This window comes from Gossypium arboreum, chromosome 8 (assembly GCF_025698485.1).
Source record: "Gossypium arboreum isolate Shixiya-1 chromosome 8, ASM2569848v2, whole genome shotgun sequence".
NCBI classification, from domain to species: Eukaryota; Viridiplantae; Streptophyta; class Magnoliopsida; order Malvales; family Malvaceae; genus Gossypium; species Gossypium arboreum.
In genome coordinates, this window is record NC_069077.1 from 16,608,704 (window position 1) to 16,625,666 (window position 16,963).

The 16,963-nt window shown below is 32.3% G+C and overlaps 1 pseudogene; it reads left to right on the top strand.

Annotated features, from left to right (window-relative positions):
* Positions 1 to 7,557: 7,557 nt before the first annotated feature.
* Positions 7,558 to 12,910, top strand: LOC108468441 (lysine-specific demethylase JMJ13-like; annotated as a pseudogene).
* The last annotated feature ends 4,053 nt before the right edge of the window (positions 12,911 to 16,963 follow it).

A 16,963-nucleotide genomic window follows, 5' to 3' on the forward strand; every position in this document is an offset into this window, starting at 1 on the left:
TTTATTTGACCTCAGTTTGTATAGGAAGGATAAAGCTACACAAGTCACCTCACTTGCCTTTCCCTACCCTAGCTTGTTTCCTTGTTATCCAAGTCTCTTTTCCTAGTACATTTCGGCTTGACTGCTCTGCATTTTTCAAGCTCTCTTGGTCATGTTAAAAGGAACCCCCCCCCCCCCCCCACATCCACCACTCTCAACAACCTTGTTGGATAAGACATATAGACAGACACTAATTAAAAATTGATGTTACATGATTGGGATGATCACCAACTTTTTTTGCTTGCAGAATTTTTTTTGGTACTATAGAATTAGTTAATTCATTTAAAAGGGTGTTGAATTTTATCCATAACATACCTAATATTATCAACGGATTCTTTTTTGAATGATTTAAGTGGGTTTTGTTAGCATTATTGTTGTTAAATTGGAAAAGAAATAAATATAGTTTCTGATAATGTGGACTGAAAGAATAGTAGGTGAGATGATGTATGTATATGCAATATATATATTATATGATAAGGTTGTATGGTTGAATTTATTTATTAATGTGTATTGTTTTTGTTGTGGGCTTAATTCTTAATGGAACTGTTTTTTTTTCTTTTTCTTCTTTAATTTAAATATAAATATTCCTTAAGGAGCAAGCCATTAAGAATGTGACAAACACAAAAGGAAAGATGAGCAATAGAGCAAATATGTTGGTTTGATTATAGGGACGGTTTTGGCTTCTGCTTTTGCTTGAATTTTTTTGAAGTAGAAAAAAGAATCTTCTCTTTGGTTGCATTTCAAGATATGTTTCTTGGATTCAAAATAAAGTTCTGCCCAAATCTCACACGCCACAAGTTTCTACTAGAATGGTTGAAAAATCGAAAAATTCATATTAATCAGTAAGTTGAATTTTTTATTATAGAAATTTTATTTATTCACGATGAATCAAAGTATTCTAAGAATGATTAGTTTTGATTTTGTTAAAATATGCTTCAAGTTGGTATTATTTTATATATTTGTAATTTTTATTATTTTATTTTATTTTTACTTTTAGATTCAAAAAATATATAAGTTGTCGATTGAATTTTAATTTAATTGACATAAGTATTATTGCTAATACAAGAATATGTGAGTTTAGAGTGTGTTGAATCGGGTTGAAAAGATGCTAGAGAGATGCTATAGGTAGTTTTAGACATTATGTAGATAAGTAATTAAATTCTGTGTATATCATTACGCTAAATTAAAATTCATGTATTAAATTATAAATTAAATCAAAGTTAATATATAATTTTAAAATTATCTTTTCTATTACATATTTATTAAATTAATATTTTTATTTTAAAATATCCCAGTGGGAGAATATTTTAAAAAAAATTCCTCCAAAATTTAAGACTTGCAAATTACCTTTCTCAATTTCCGTGGACTCATTTCTATTAAGAGAAAAAAAATTGCTTAATGAAGTGGAAGATATAAGAATTTAAATAATAACGGGGAATCTAAGCCGGCTAAAGAGAGAAGATGAGGTAGAGAGTAACGTGGTAGAACGTATACCGAGCCGGTGTGCGAAAGCCGAGCTGCCAAGCTTTCGCTTTCAAAGACAGTAGGGAACTAATGATTAGGCCAAGTGGCTAAACCTCCAAATAACCTCTAAAAAACGGAAAAGAGAAAAGAAAAAATTGAACCAATGGGGTTAAGAGAGAGAGAAAAGAAAGCAGGAACGAGGGTGGGTTTGCTGTTATTTTAAAGTTCTTGAATTGAAGCAAGGGGAGCCGGTAATATGGTCGCGTGATACCCTGGTGTAACCGCCAGCTATCACCGTTCTGGCACCACCCACAGTATCACACAAACTGCCTAACCCCTCTGCACCTTCCTCATCAACGTGTCTTTCATGTCCCCTTGATTGGGCCACGTGCCGAGTTCACGCTTCTTTCTCCACTCCGTCTCGTCACGATTTCCCGGATTGTTCACTCACATTCAACAATTATTCCACATAGTCGAAAATACCCTCTTTCTTTTTTCATTTTCCGCAAAATTTCCGCAAAATTTACATCCACCCAAACATCTACAATAGAATTGCTGCACAAGTCAATTAGACACTAACTTAATTAAGAAAATTATATTAACTCTTAACACTAATTCGATTAAAAAATTACTATTGATGTTCTTTTATTTATTTTAAGTTACATTATTTGATGGTACTATAAATTTTTATTTAAAAATTAATAAAATATACATATAGTGATATTTGAATACATACTAATTAGATTAGTAAAATATTAAATTTGTCACTCAACCAAAATTTTAGTTTAATATTTTTTATACATTCTAATTTCACTATGTACACTTTATTAACTTTATCAATTGTGTATATATATATTTTTGAACTACCAAAGTAGCACAACTTGTGGATCGTTCCCACAATCTTGGAGATATGGTGAAAACCCTTGACCAATATGCTAAATGCTAGGGTTCTCCATCAATTGTATATATTAATAATATTATTGATTGAGTTGGTGTCACAAGTTATGTCAATATCAACTCAAGATTGATGACAATACTATGATAAATAATTATAGTGCATTTAGTATTTTAAATACAATTTATTTGGCTAAATTAGCCTTAAAGGCCATTTTTTTTAATTAGGCCTTTAAGCTGTTTTTTTTTAAATTTAGGCAAATAAGTCGTTTTTTGTGAGGGTGTGTGGATGCACGTTCCTTTTAAGTTGTAATTTTTGACTTTTTTTTAATATAATTAGTTTTTTTGGTTAGATGGTTAAATGCTAGCAATTTTGTCATTAAGTCCCAAGATTGATTATTCTTCCACTTACATTAATTTTCTTTATTTGATTGATTATTCTTCCACTTACATTAATTTTCTTTATTTCATGTTGTTTTAATCTTTTATTATTATTTTAATTAATATTTTTAACATATCAACTTTCTTAATTAAATGGTTAAATATAATAATTTCAAACTTTTTATTTTTAATTAATAAATATATTGTTTTAAAAAATTATTTTAATTGTCTTTTTAAATCTTTTTAATTAATAACTCATTATTCATAAAATCAAATAACAAATATGTAATTATATAAAAAATATATTTTTACATATATCATTATGTTAAAATATTTAAAAAAATATATTGAATAAAAGAGTTATTAATTAAAAAGATGAATTAAATTTAAAAATTGAAAACAATATATTTATTCATTAAAAATAAAATAAAAAGCTTGAAACAACATGAAATAAAATTACAAATGTGTTTAGTAAAGGGGAATTAAACATGGATCTCAAGGATGAAATTACTATTATTTATTATGTAATATCTCATTTTTCAATGGTGTCGGAGACGGTAATTTCGGGACTACAATTCTAAAATATGAGATCGTGTTTTATTATTTAATTAATTTTTATGGAGTTATATTGGAGTTGTATTAAATTTTGGTGAAGAAATTTTAATGTTTCGGTAACGAAGACGGGTTAGAGGTGTTACATATCCATTTAATTAATGAAGTTGATATGCTAAAAAAAAATAGTAAAAGCTTAAAACAATTTGAAATTAAAAATATTAATGTGAGCGAGAAAGAAATTAAACTTGAGACTCAATGAAAAAATCACAAGTATTTAAATATATGACCAAGCAAACTAATTATATTAAAAAAGTCAAAAATTACAACTTAAAGGAAAAGCGCGTCTAGTAGAAACGCGCCTAAACGCGCCTAGTTGGACACGCTTTCACACACTCTCACAAAAAAAGACTTAAAGGGAAATGCACCTTTTCTGTTAAAGTAGTGAATTTATTTATGTGTTTAAATTTTATTTTACTCACTTAAATATACTTCTTTTCATTTTAATATTGTAAATATTTAATTTGTTATTATTAATTAGTTTCAAATCATATGTTTTATTATTTATTGTATGTTATTTTTAAACAAATTTTTATATTCAAATTCATAATTTCTATAAATATACGCGTGTGATAGAATTCTTAGTATATTATTATTTTCATTTTAATATTTGCGTTGTATTTGTACGTAAGATATTCTAGATTTATCAACACTTTTAAACATTATTACGTAATGTATAATTTATTCAATGAGATACATTATAAAAACATCTATTTTATTACAAATATAAATATTTAAAATTTTCAAACACTTTTATTACGTTTAATAAAAGTATTATTCATTTACTATGTTTTAATATATAAGTTATTAATAAATTAATTTTAATTAATAATTTTAGTTATTCATATTTCTTGCTTTGTGAAAATAAAAGGAGATTTTTGCTTATTTTTAAAAAATCTTTTACCCAAATTTCTAGTTTCAAGATTAAATTTGCACTCACAATTATTTATTTTATATCTAACTATTGTTATATATAAAATAAATAAATTCTTTCCTCGTATAGTTATACTAATAACCAAACAACACATTAATAAATTAAAATATTTTACAAATCAATACACAGTAAATATAAACACAATCCTTATAAATTATATAAAATTTATTAAAATGGGTAAAACAACAATTTTTAATAAATTAGATTATAATAAACTTATGATATGATTTAAACATAAATTCAATAAACTTATGAAGAAAATTATATAACAATCAAAATGGCTTTAATTTAAAGGGTAAAATTGAGATTAAAAATGATAATGTTTTCAGTTTTTGTGTACGAATCCGATCATGTGTAAGGAGTTTTTTAAAATTTTATATGAAAAATAAAATTGCTTTCAAAATAAAATCTAATGCTTTATAAAAGTTTTTGGTAATTTATAACTAAGTTGGGATGATAACACAAACTCAATCAATATTAGATGCTATTTTTGAGGTAAAAGATTTCTTTGATCTCTCTCAATTTTGAAATTTAGCAAATCGGTTCCTTTAACAATTAGAGCAATTTAATTATTATCAATTTCTAATGCAAGCAACTAAATACAATTAATCACAATATTTTTAGTTAATTGTTCATGTTTTTATTGGTATAATGACAATTTTATTTCTCAAAATTTACTATGCCAATTTGGTCTTAATTTAACAAATTAATCCGTAATATTTACGCATTATATTATTTTTGTCTTGATTTAACAAATTTAGCAAGCAACATTTACACAAAATATATGGATGTTAATAGCTAAAATTATTATTATACCGCTCAAAATTATGGATGACTGATGTAAAACATTAAAGTCTCAGTTAATTGTCATTTTTTATTTAATTTTGAAATTAACATAGTTAAATCTATATATATATTTTTTGAAAGCAACCAATTTATTCAAAATAAAAAAACAAACGGATAGTTAATTTTATTTTATTTTATTTTATTTGCCTCATACCAGTAATGACATCCTACAATAATACCACCTCGCGGAAAGAGGCATAGGGAGAAGATTGTCTTTTCCCATGGTAGCCTAACTAACTTGAAGGTAGGTGACGCTGTTATTGTACAACTCAGCTATTTGAAGCAACATGTACGTGCTAGCTAGAATGCGGAATCCACGGAGTTCGTTACTTGTTGACCGTTAAACATCGGTGATTAAGTTCAATGGACGGTGTGATATGATTAATATGCAAGTTTAGATAATGTGGTTAAGTAAGCGTCAAAATGTAATCCTTCCAGTTCTGACTCTTTCTTTTTCCTGACCGAAACAGAACAGGGATCAGAAAAGTACTGGATAACACTGCCTCTGTTAAAACATAAAAATTAAAATTAAAATTTTATTAATGGGGTTACCAATGCGTTTGGGGCTGGCAAGGCGTTTGGTTTAACAACCTAACAACCACCTCCTCCCTTCACAAGTCCTCCTCATTACTCATTTTCTTTTTATATTTAAAATTTATTTCGTAAAATTTTTCCTCATTTTTCCGCATAATATTTGGGTATAAAACGTATAAATTATCCTCTGTTGGCTTTTTTGCGCTTTTTATAAGCCTTCCCTTTTGCTTTTTCTCTTTCTCTTTCCATTTCTCATTTACTGTTTCTCTCTCATACCTTTCGTCGGAAAACCTCCTCACTCCGTTGGGAAACAGCTCTTTTTCCCGGCGAAGGAAGTCTCTGATTCGCCGGAATCTACTGATCTCTCTACTATTGCTAATTACTTATGATATTTTAAGCATTTGTTCCCGTGGCTCGGATTTGGATCTCCGAGTCTGTATCCGTCCGCGCGTCGTGAGAATGTGGCGAGTTTGGTTGATGCTTGATGCTTTAGTTTGATAGCAAATGGTGAATATCGTGGTCTAGGTTTGGTATTTGCGGATTTTGCGCCTTCTTTTTCCTTGTCCTTTGAGTTGTTTCGGTTGGTGAATTGCGACCAAACGGCGGCGTACAAAGAATCATTGCAGAATGAGATGGTACTTCAATTCCCTGTTGAAGTCTTTCTGTTTTTCTTTCTTTAATCGATTTTTCGCGGTTTTATATATACAGTCGTTGTACGGATCTCAAGCATTGTTCTAATTTTTTTATTTCTTAAATCGTTTATTTTTCACAATTTCGCTTCCTAGATTTGTTCTATATCTTTTGAAAAAAAATAGAAATTTAATTTTTGAAGTCTAGAAAAAAGATTTGGATCAATGGAAACTTCATGCAATCAACATAGTTCTTCATGCATTTTGTAGCATACACATTTTGCTTAACATTTTACTTTTATCATTCATTTTAGAGTTACAACTAAAAGTACAGACTCTATTTCCGATGTTTCTATCGAGGGCTTTCTGCGAGGAGATGATTATGATAGATGCTGCATTGTTCTATTAATCAAATAATTTACACGTCTCTTTGTTGAATTGTTAAGGTAGAGTTTATTTTGACAACGTTTTCAAATTTTGTGGATAAAATTAAATTTTTAATGTTTTCACTTTATTACTACTATTTTGGTTTAAATGTTGATCTGGTACTACCGTGTATATGCATGATTAATTCAACTGGTCATAGGCCTTTGACTCGTATTTTTAGGTGTAAATTTAACCTACTTAGGCCGTTGACTTGATTTGGATTCAGCAAACCGTCTTCTGCATGCTTTTGAAAGTATCACAGTTCAGATTGATGTCGGCCTTTTTTTCACATTCTCAGTCGTGATCATAAATGGTTATGCATGTTTCTTAATTTACCCTTTTGACAGTGTCATTCCTTAACAAACATGGTTTCCCATTTAGAACAATTTCTAGATGGAGAGCCTAGTCTAGTTAAGGTGATTGAAACACGGCTGCAGATTCTTTCTCACTGTCTCTGTTCTGTGTCGTTGTTTCTTTATATATAATGTTTGGCATCGTAATTATGTTGCCTGATTTACTGCTCTGTTCCGTGGAGATCTTTAAATGTCTTGACTAGAATATGTTTTTATTTTCTAATTACTTTGGCAGTGGTTCAAACAAATTGGCAGGAGTATTGAGAAAATTTGTTCTACTAAGAGCTCTATTGAAATTTAAGCTTTTCATGGGTAAAGCTGATAGTAGTTAATCTGCTGCAGAGTTTTAACTAAATATAGCTACAACTTATTGAAAATTTTCTTACTGCTGGTGTTGGCTATATGCATTTAATATATGTTATGAACATTGCAGCCGTGGACACAAATGGAGGTCACATGGATAGCAATTAGATGCTAATGCAATTAGAAAGTAGAAGTATTCAACTTTGCATGTGTGGAATGTTGAAGCTGCTTTTGTATTGTTGTTAATTTTCTATGCTGGTATATGATTTCTTAATTTGTTTCTCTAATTCTTTTGATAGGTGGAAGGAAGGGTGTCTTTGTCCAAAGAGGTAAATGGGCTAGAGTTGTTGAAGCGCAAAAGGCTTCAACGAATAAAATCAAAAACTGTCTCTAGGACTTATTGTGTCACAAACATGATGGCTAGAAGTGGAAGAGATGCTTTGAGAGTTTCAGCATCACGTGGAATGAGGTTACAAGGGAGTGCAGAATCATTTTCTAGGTCAAATGGTGCATCAAGTGAGGGCACCTTTGCGAAGCACAAGGTTGATAAGTTTGACATTAACGATCTAGAATGGACTGAGAAAATTCCAGAATGTCCGGTATATTTCCCTACAAAGGAAGAGTTTGAAGATCCTTTGGTTTATTTGCAGAAAATTGCTCCTGAAGCTTCAAGATATGGTAGCACCTTGTGCTATTAGCTTTTTCCTTTAACAATTTCTATACTTTTCCATCTCCGAACCTCAATACCAACCCCTGTTCCCGTTCCAGCCCAAGGCTAAAGTAATAGAAAATATAATCTAAAAGAAAAGGAGAAATAGAGAAATATGATGGTTTGATATCTATGTCTTATTTCGTACACATTTGTAAAATATTAAATATCTAGGGATTGAAAGAATTTATGTTGGGAAGACTAGAGATCTGTAGTAGAAATAAAAAAAGCTTCCATTGCTGTTTCATCTTTTTGGTACTAATTGCCTTCACTGCTACGCATCTATTGTAAAAGGTTTTCATTTAGTTGCAATAATATGTTTCGATTTTCATGTCTTGCACAAATTGATCTATTTTGATTAATTATCAGGGCCAAGTGTGTCAATAGTATTTATGGAAGATATGTTATTATGTTGACAAACTGGTACAGAGAAATTGGTCTCTCAAAATAGCTACATGACACCTAGTACTTTTATTCCTGTCTGATGATACTATTCAAAAACTAACTGAAGAAGGGATATACATGTTTGAATATTGAAGGCAGTCTTCTAGAAAATGCCTCTTTTTAATAAATAAATGCTGAATCATTTTGTGTACTTGATCCTTACATTGTAGGAATATGCAAGATTGTTTCACCTTTAAGTGCTGCTGTTCCTGCTGGAGTAGTATTGATGAAGGAGAAACTAGGGTTCAAGTTTACAACTAGGGTACAGCCTCTTCGTCTTTCTGAGTGGAATAAAGATGATAGAGTCACCTTTTTCATGAGTGGAAGGTGAGCTTTCTTACTAGAAATAGATGTTATTTTGTGCCTGAGAATTTTGTGGTTCTGAATGTGAACGTGACTTTTCAGAAATTATACATTTTGTGAGTTTGAGAAAATGGCGAACAAGGTGTTTACTCGTAGATATTATAGTGCTGGTTGTCTTCCTGCAACATACTTGGAAAAAGAATTTTGGCATGAAATTGCTTGTGGGAAGACAGAAAGTGTTGAATATGCTTGTGATGTTGAGGGTAGTGCCTTTTCTTCTTCTCCCAGTGATCCACTTGGAACTAGCAAATGGAATTTGAAGGTGTTCAATTCATTACTATTATCCTTTTAGTTTTCTGTTTTTTAAATGTTATCTTGTAAAGGTCTGTTTGCTTACTTTTACTATTATCATACAAGTGTCATTTGTTACGTAGCCTGGTTGATCTCATTCTTAGGTCATTTATTGAATGTCAGTGTGTTTTATTGTAGATTCATAGTTAAGAGACTGGTCTTCCATCCTCCTTTTTGATCCTTTCTCAACTCTGCGTCATAAAGTGTAACAACTCTTGACATTTATACATTTTGGCATGAAATAGAAGACCCGGTGGTGGTTTGTTTTACAAGTTATACTCATGCATTCTTGTACTACAAAGAACCATGGCTTCTTTTTCTTGCCAAAAGAATTTTGCCAAAAAGATTCTCCTGTTATTAAGACTTGTTGATTTTAGTTGACTGTCCAGAATAAGTGGAAGTTCAGATGCGGTTTTAAAAAATAAGCCTAGGAGACTCCATCCTATTAAAATGATCTTATGCCTTGATATGTGGCCTTATAGAGATAGATTATGACAGCCTTACAGTCATTATGGTAGGGGTATAAAACATGTCTGGGGCTTTAGAGAATCTGCTGTCATAGGGAAGTAGTTATCCAACAGCATCGACATGCTTGATTTGGTAAATCTTGATTGGTGCCTCCTGCGTGGTGGTTCCATTGAGGGTTCAACAAGGTCGATACATTCAATCCCAAAATTGTTAAAGTTTATTGTACCAGGGAAAGTAACTGTTTATATTATTATTTATATGTTCTATTTGGATAAAGTATGGATGTAGCATTCCCAGAATCTCTTGAAATTTAATGACTTCAAGATTGATTTGGATAGAGAGACATACGGAAATTGAGGAAGCCATATTTGTTACTAATCCTTTATGATTGGCTCTATCCATGTACTGAATTCTGGTTGAATTGGTTTTTATATGCTTCTTTTCTTTTGATTTCAGAATCTGTCACGGCTGCCAAAGTCCACTTTGCGTCTTCTTGAAACAGCAATTCCGGTAATGAAATGATCAAAATTTCCTTATCTTCTTAACTTTGGCACTCTGTACGCTGATCTGACATGTATGGTCCTATTTTATTGAACTTTGTTTCAGGGGGTATCTGATCCCATGCTTTACATAGGAATGCTATTTAGCATGTTTGCTTGGCATGTGGAAGATCATTATTTGTATAGGTAAACATCTTCTGTACTAATATTCTGTAATTACTTTCCAGTTAATTACTTAATATTCTGTAGTTAATCCTTTTCTTCTTTTGCGGCAGCATTAATTATCATCACTGTGGGGCTTCAAAAACTTGGTATGGGATACCCAGCCATGCTGCTTCAAAATTTGAGAAGGTTGTCAAGGAACATGTGTACACTAATGATATCCTATCTGTGGATGGTGAAGATGGAGCTTTTGATGTGCTTTTGGGTAAAACAACTCTATTCCCCCCAAATATTTTGTTGGAACATGATGTCCCTGTCTACAAGGCTGTGCAGCAGCCTGGAGAGTTTGTAATTACCTTTCCAAGTGCATATCATGCTGGATTTAGTCATGGTAAGCCATATTTTTTAAAGTTGTCTTTACACTGCTCTCACTGAATTCAATGCACACGTTTCTAATTATAATCATTTAGGTTTCAACTGTGGTGAGGCTGTGAACTTTGCTATTGGTGATTGGTTTCCTTTGGGGGCTGTAGCTAGCTTGCGATATGCCCATCTCGAAAGGCTGCCTCTACTTCCTCATGAAGAACTTTTGTGCAAGGAAGCAATGCTTCTTTATACAAGTTTAGAACTGGATGATTTGGACTATTTGCCTGCAGACTTGGCCTCTCGTTATTGCATTAAGGTTTCATTTGTAACGCTGATTCGTTTCCTGCATCGGGCGCGTTGGTCTGTCATGAAGTCGAGGGCATGCACCAGTGTATCTCCATATTATTATAGAACTATAGTCTGCACTTTATGTAAACATGACTGTTATGTTACTTTTGTTAACTGCAGCTGTTACTCTCATCCAGTTTGCCTTAGACATGGTAATCCTCTGCACCTGCTTTATTTTGGTAAATTTTCCTTTTGATACGTGATTGTCAATGAGCCTGATTGACTGTTGCAGATATTAAGTCACTTGACTTCCCCTGTGGGAGCTATCGTGGTCTTTTCTTGAGGGATGATGTTGCAGAGATGGAAGCTGCTGCCAAGAAGTTTGAGCAAGAAGATACCATATCAAAAGAGATTGAGCGACTAACTGAAAATGGTGATGATTTGTATTCATTGATCCACTATCAAATAATTCACAGTCCGATCTTGAGGATGGATTCTTTCCATACTGTGAGATTAATGTTGTGTTGAGTGTAACAACTTCAACTCTGGGTCAACCACTAGAACATAAAAAGCCTTCAATTAGCCTTGATATTCCAAGTTGTCGACCTGAAGCGGCGGATGCTCTCTCTTTTGCTGCATCAACTCTCTGTTCTTTGGCGGAGCAGGTTAGGTCCTCAACCAAAAATGTAAGATCCGGCTCTCTTCCTTAGTAGTATCTACACTTGTTAGGTTGCCTCGTGCTTATGTAATGTTTGTATCTCTATTCTACTTGAGCTGCTGCCTTCACTAAGTGCACGTTTGGTATTTGCATATCTCAAAGCAGGTACAGGGGCTAGGTAATCTAGGAAACACTCTTGATAAACGGTTCTCTGAAGAGGTCTCGCGAACTACATACAAATTGTCTGTATCCTGTTTTTCACACGAAGATTGTCCTGGCATTAATCAATACAGCGATAATACATGTGTTCATGAACCAGTGAGTAGGTCTGTAGTGGATCGAGACAGTGATAGTTCCGATTCAGAGGTATTTAGGGTTAAATGACGTTCGAAGGTTGAGAAAAGAAGTGGGAATGACAGCATGTCATCAAAGAAGTCTGACCATCAGGTACAATAATAGCTTTCCAAAGTTATATCCCTAAGTTTTATTGCAAACTTAAATTCATATGAAAAATAATAATAAAAGGAGAAAGAGATTTTACTACTATTTATTAGTCAAAGGCTGAGATCTTATTTACGTTAGTTTCTTCATCCAAGTACTGTAAGTTGTTTGACTATAGCAAACATTATCTTAGCTTTAGCTTTAACTTTGACTTATAATTGGGAGGTAACTTGCCCGTGGACATTTAAGTTGCGTTTTCAGTGTCGAAAATAAGGTGCTATCTTTTTATTCAGTATTTAATTAGTTACAGCTATCCATAAATTTTCCACTATTCTAGTGTTTGTCTTGTAATTGACTTCAGTGTTTGTCTTGTAATTGACTTCAGTGCTATCATGTTGTGATTTGCAATCACCAGTGGCTTTCTTATTATTCTTTGGGCCTTCCATCTTGTTTGTGGGACTCTTGATGTTTTTTCCTCATACTTTTGTTCATATATAAACATTGACAGGGGCTTAAACGATTAAAGAAACACCAACATGAAGGAAAATGTGTGCAATCATTGCCATCTGAAGGTTGCAGAATTGATGAACCAACTCATAATATTGATCCAGAAAATGGTATGAAGGGCAGACTTCCCATCTCCATCAAGTATAAGAAGTCAGGCAATGAGGAAGCAATGAGCAGGCAGCGAGAGCAGCACAGAGATGAGAGGTGGTTCCAGCAGGAGTTTGGAAAGAGCGTTGGGCCAAAGCGCCTTAAAGACAGGGGCCCAACATGTGTAGGTTGGGAAAAAAGATTGAACTGAAGTCATAGATTCACAGAAACCGAGGAGAAATCTGACTTAGCTAATGGAGATCTAACAACACTCGAAACTCCAAATGATTGGTTTAGGGAGATGCAGGGAAGATTAACCAAAGCTTAGGACCATTTTTATTATTCTTTCTTTGTGCAGGCCTCCAAAACTGGAGGCAATTTGCTGTTGCAATAATTCTCTGTAAGGCCCGAGTATTTTCCGTCCTTGACAGGAGAATTTGGGTTAGCAAGTTGTAGCGACGTAAAAATTTAGCTTAGCTTTCGGTTGGTCGCTAATTGTGGCGATTTATTAAACATTTGAAAACCAACTTTCGATTTTATTAAGAAGGGAGTCGCCACCGATCCTTTTTATAGGTGTGATCGGACACCTAATAAAATTATTTTAAAACAAAAAGAAGGCCAAATTTAGGTCTACGTGAAAGTCCAGAGAAAAATTAGGGTTCGGGAGTCGATTCGCTGCGAGGAAGGTATTAGCACCCTCGCGACGCCCAAAATTGGTATCTCGTAAACATGTGTTGTCTAGATTTTCAAAATACGAGTTCAATGTAACATTTAGTCGAGATCCGATTAAAAGATGAGAAATTTTCAATTCTTTAGATTTTTGAGAAGGACATACCGTTTTAACACGAGTCGATTGATGTTCATCCAACATAGCGATGAAATCAACGACTTTGTGTTAAACCGACATGTTGCCTTATGTATTAAAATTAATTAGAAAAAGATTCCAAAAGTAAGAATTTAAAAATAAATAAATGATGTGAATAATGACATTATGAATAAAAATATTAACATGGGATACTAGAACATTCAATAACAATAACAATGACATTTGCAAAAGAAATAAAGACAAATCATGAATAAATACAAAATATACTTAGCAATAATAATAGCGATAATATGTACATAAGATGACATGCAAAATATAATGTACGACATATATACATGACGTATGAAAATATAATGCCTAAAAGATACATATGTGTAGTAATATTAAATATGTATATGTATATGTATATATACATAGTATGATGAACGATATCGATATATATTAGGAATATAAAAAAACATGTATTTATACACTAATAATCATAATAAAAGATGTATGTACACCAAATAGTACATAATATTGAAATAATATAATAAGTAGCAATAGTGAAAATAATAAGTATAATAATGAATAATATGATATACTGAAAATAATATTAATATAAAAGTATATATACATACGTATAATAAAATATGTGTACTAATATATAATAAAATATAATATATACATAGTATGGTATTAAAACATAGATATAAAATATAATACTAAAATATACATATAATATATAAGGGTATATAAGAATATACATATACATAATACGTAAATAAAATATATGTATAGCATCCATTAAAAAGAATATACACATAAGAATATATATATATATATATTAAAACATACACGTAATAATATTATTTAAAGAAATACATATTAGAAATGTCTATACATAATATGGGATTAAAAAATATATACATAAATAATAATAAGTAATGAATAAATATAATGAAAATAGTAAATGTCAAGTAAAAAGAAAATATAATGTATACACAAAACTAAGTATAATAATGATGTAAAGGAAGTAAAATAATAATATGTTAAAAATAAATAATAAATATAATAATGTGAAATAGTAAAAAGTATGTTCATACGTATATAACAAAAATATATTAATAATACTAATAATAATAATACAACAACGATAAATAAATGTAAACATAATAATACAAAACATCAAAATTAATTAATTTAATAGTAAAGAAATGAAAATAAACTAAAAAAGGACTAAATTTGAACAAGAAACAAAGTTTTGGGGCTGATTCGAAACAAAAATAAAAAGAAAAGGACGAGATTATAATATGTGTGCAACTTGGAGGGGTCAAAAGTACGATAAATCCCTCTGGTCAAAACGCAGTGCAGCACGAGGACCAAATTGTAAATCACGGCGTATTTTGGGTTAAATTAAAATAATTAAAAACTTGATTGAAAGATAATAAAAATGCGGAAGGGCCAAAAGCGCAATTAGCCCTTCCGCACCAAAACACGCGGATCCTAGGCCGGACGGGTCGGGTCGCGGGTCGGACATAATGTTTAAAGGGTGAAACGACGTCGTTTTGGCCATGGGGTTAAGGCTCAAAACGGCGTCGTTTTGATTCCTTATAAAAGTAAAATTTTGACCCTTTTTTTTTTTTTTACTATCGCTTCTAAAAAGAGAGAAAGCTCTCCTCTTTCTATGGCCTGGTCGATTTCAGGCCATGCTCCGGCCAGACTTCCGGCGACGTGCCGCCGCCGTTCTCCGTCGCCGGCCACCGCGCGCGGTGGCCGGAAATTTAAAAAGGTAATTTTCTTCCCCCTTTTTTAATATTTCCTTTTTTATTTAAATATTTATTATGAAAATATTTATTTTTTTAAAATAAATAAAGAATATAAATTCTAAAATACAAGAATGAAATATGTAAAAGAAAAGTAATCACCTTAGATGCTCGATTTTTTGTGTTGTTCGAATCACTGTTTGTACAAGTATGATATTCTAACTTAAATATTTTCCTTGAGCATTCAGATAAACATAAAAAAACGAAAACCAAGAAAAAAATAAAATTCCCCTTTACATTGCTTTTTGAATCGGGTTTTATAACCCATTTTACAAACTTTTTCTATTATTCTTGTCATGCTTTTTGCCTTGGTCTTTGCAGTGCAGAGGCATGGTGGTGGCGATGGTATGGGGTGGTCAGGATAGTCTTGAGTTGTCAGAAGCATGGGCAATATTGGGCTTGTACAGCTGCCCCTCTTTGCTCATTGTCGTGTAATAGAAATAGAGCAAAGACACAAAGAAAGACCAATTTTGCCCTATCTTGCCAATTGTTGACTTCTTTGGCGCTCTTCTTTCTCGGGCGCTCTTTCTAGTCCACCGCATCTTGTGGCTTTGGTTCAGTTCATTGCATCTTCTGATGTGGGCCTTGTAGTTTCAATCTACTTCAACGTAGTTTCAAGGATATGAGATTTGTGGCTTCCCTTTGCTTCACTGTAACTTCAGAAGGATAAGATCTACAGCTTCAATCTTCTCTTCTATTGCTTCCGTGAGATAAGGTTTTGGTCTTCTCTTCTTCCACTTCAGAAAGGCAAGATCCGATATCCTCGACCAGCTCCACTGCAACTTCAGGGAGACAAAATCTGGTGCCTTCAATCGGCTCCAATCTTTATTCTTTACTCGGTGTGTGATCCTGAGCTCAACTTATTTCTCGCAATATGAATTGACTTTTAAAAACTAGACATTAAAAACAGAAATTGAAAAATAGCTCAGCACGTGAGCAAAGGCTCAACTCACTTCTCAATATGAGTTGATTTTGAAAGCAATTTGCCAAACAGATTTTGAAAATACCTCGGCATGTGACCGAGGCTCAACTCACCTTTCGTAATATGAGTTGATTATTAAAAAGCGTAAATTGAAAATACCTCAGCGTGCCTTGAGGCTCAACTTACCTCTCGCAATATGAGTTGATTTTGACGAACAGAAATTGAAAAACAGAAATTGAAAAGACCCCAGCATGTGAGCCGAGGCTCAACTCACCTCTCGCGATATGAGTTAATTTTTGACAAACAGAAATTAAAACTACTTTAGCGTGTCCTGAGGCTCAACTCACCTCTCGCAATATGAGCTGATTTTTTTTGAAAAGTAGGAATTGAAAAGCAGAAATTGAAAATACCTCAGCGTGCCCCGAGGCTCGACTCACCTCTCGCAATATGAGCTGATTTTGAAAAAGTAGAAATTAAAAGGTTCAACCTACCTCTCGCAATATGAGTTGATTCTTGACAAATAGAAATTGAAATTACCTCATCGTGTCCTGAGGCTCAACTCACCTCTCGCAATATGAGTTGATTCTTGACAAACAGAAATTGAAATTACCTCATCGTGTCGTGAGGCTCAACTCACCTCTCACAATATGAGCTGGTTTTGAAAAAGTAGAAATTAAAAGGTTCAACCCACCTCTCGCCATATGAGTTGAT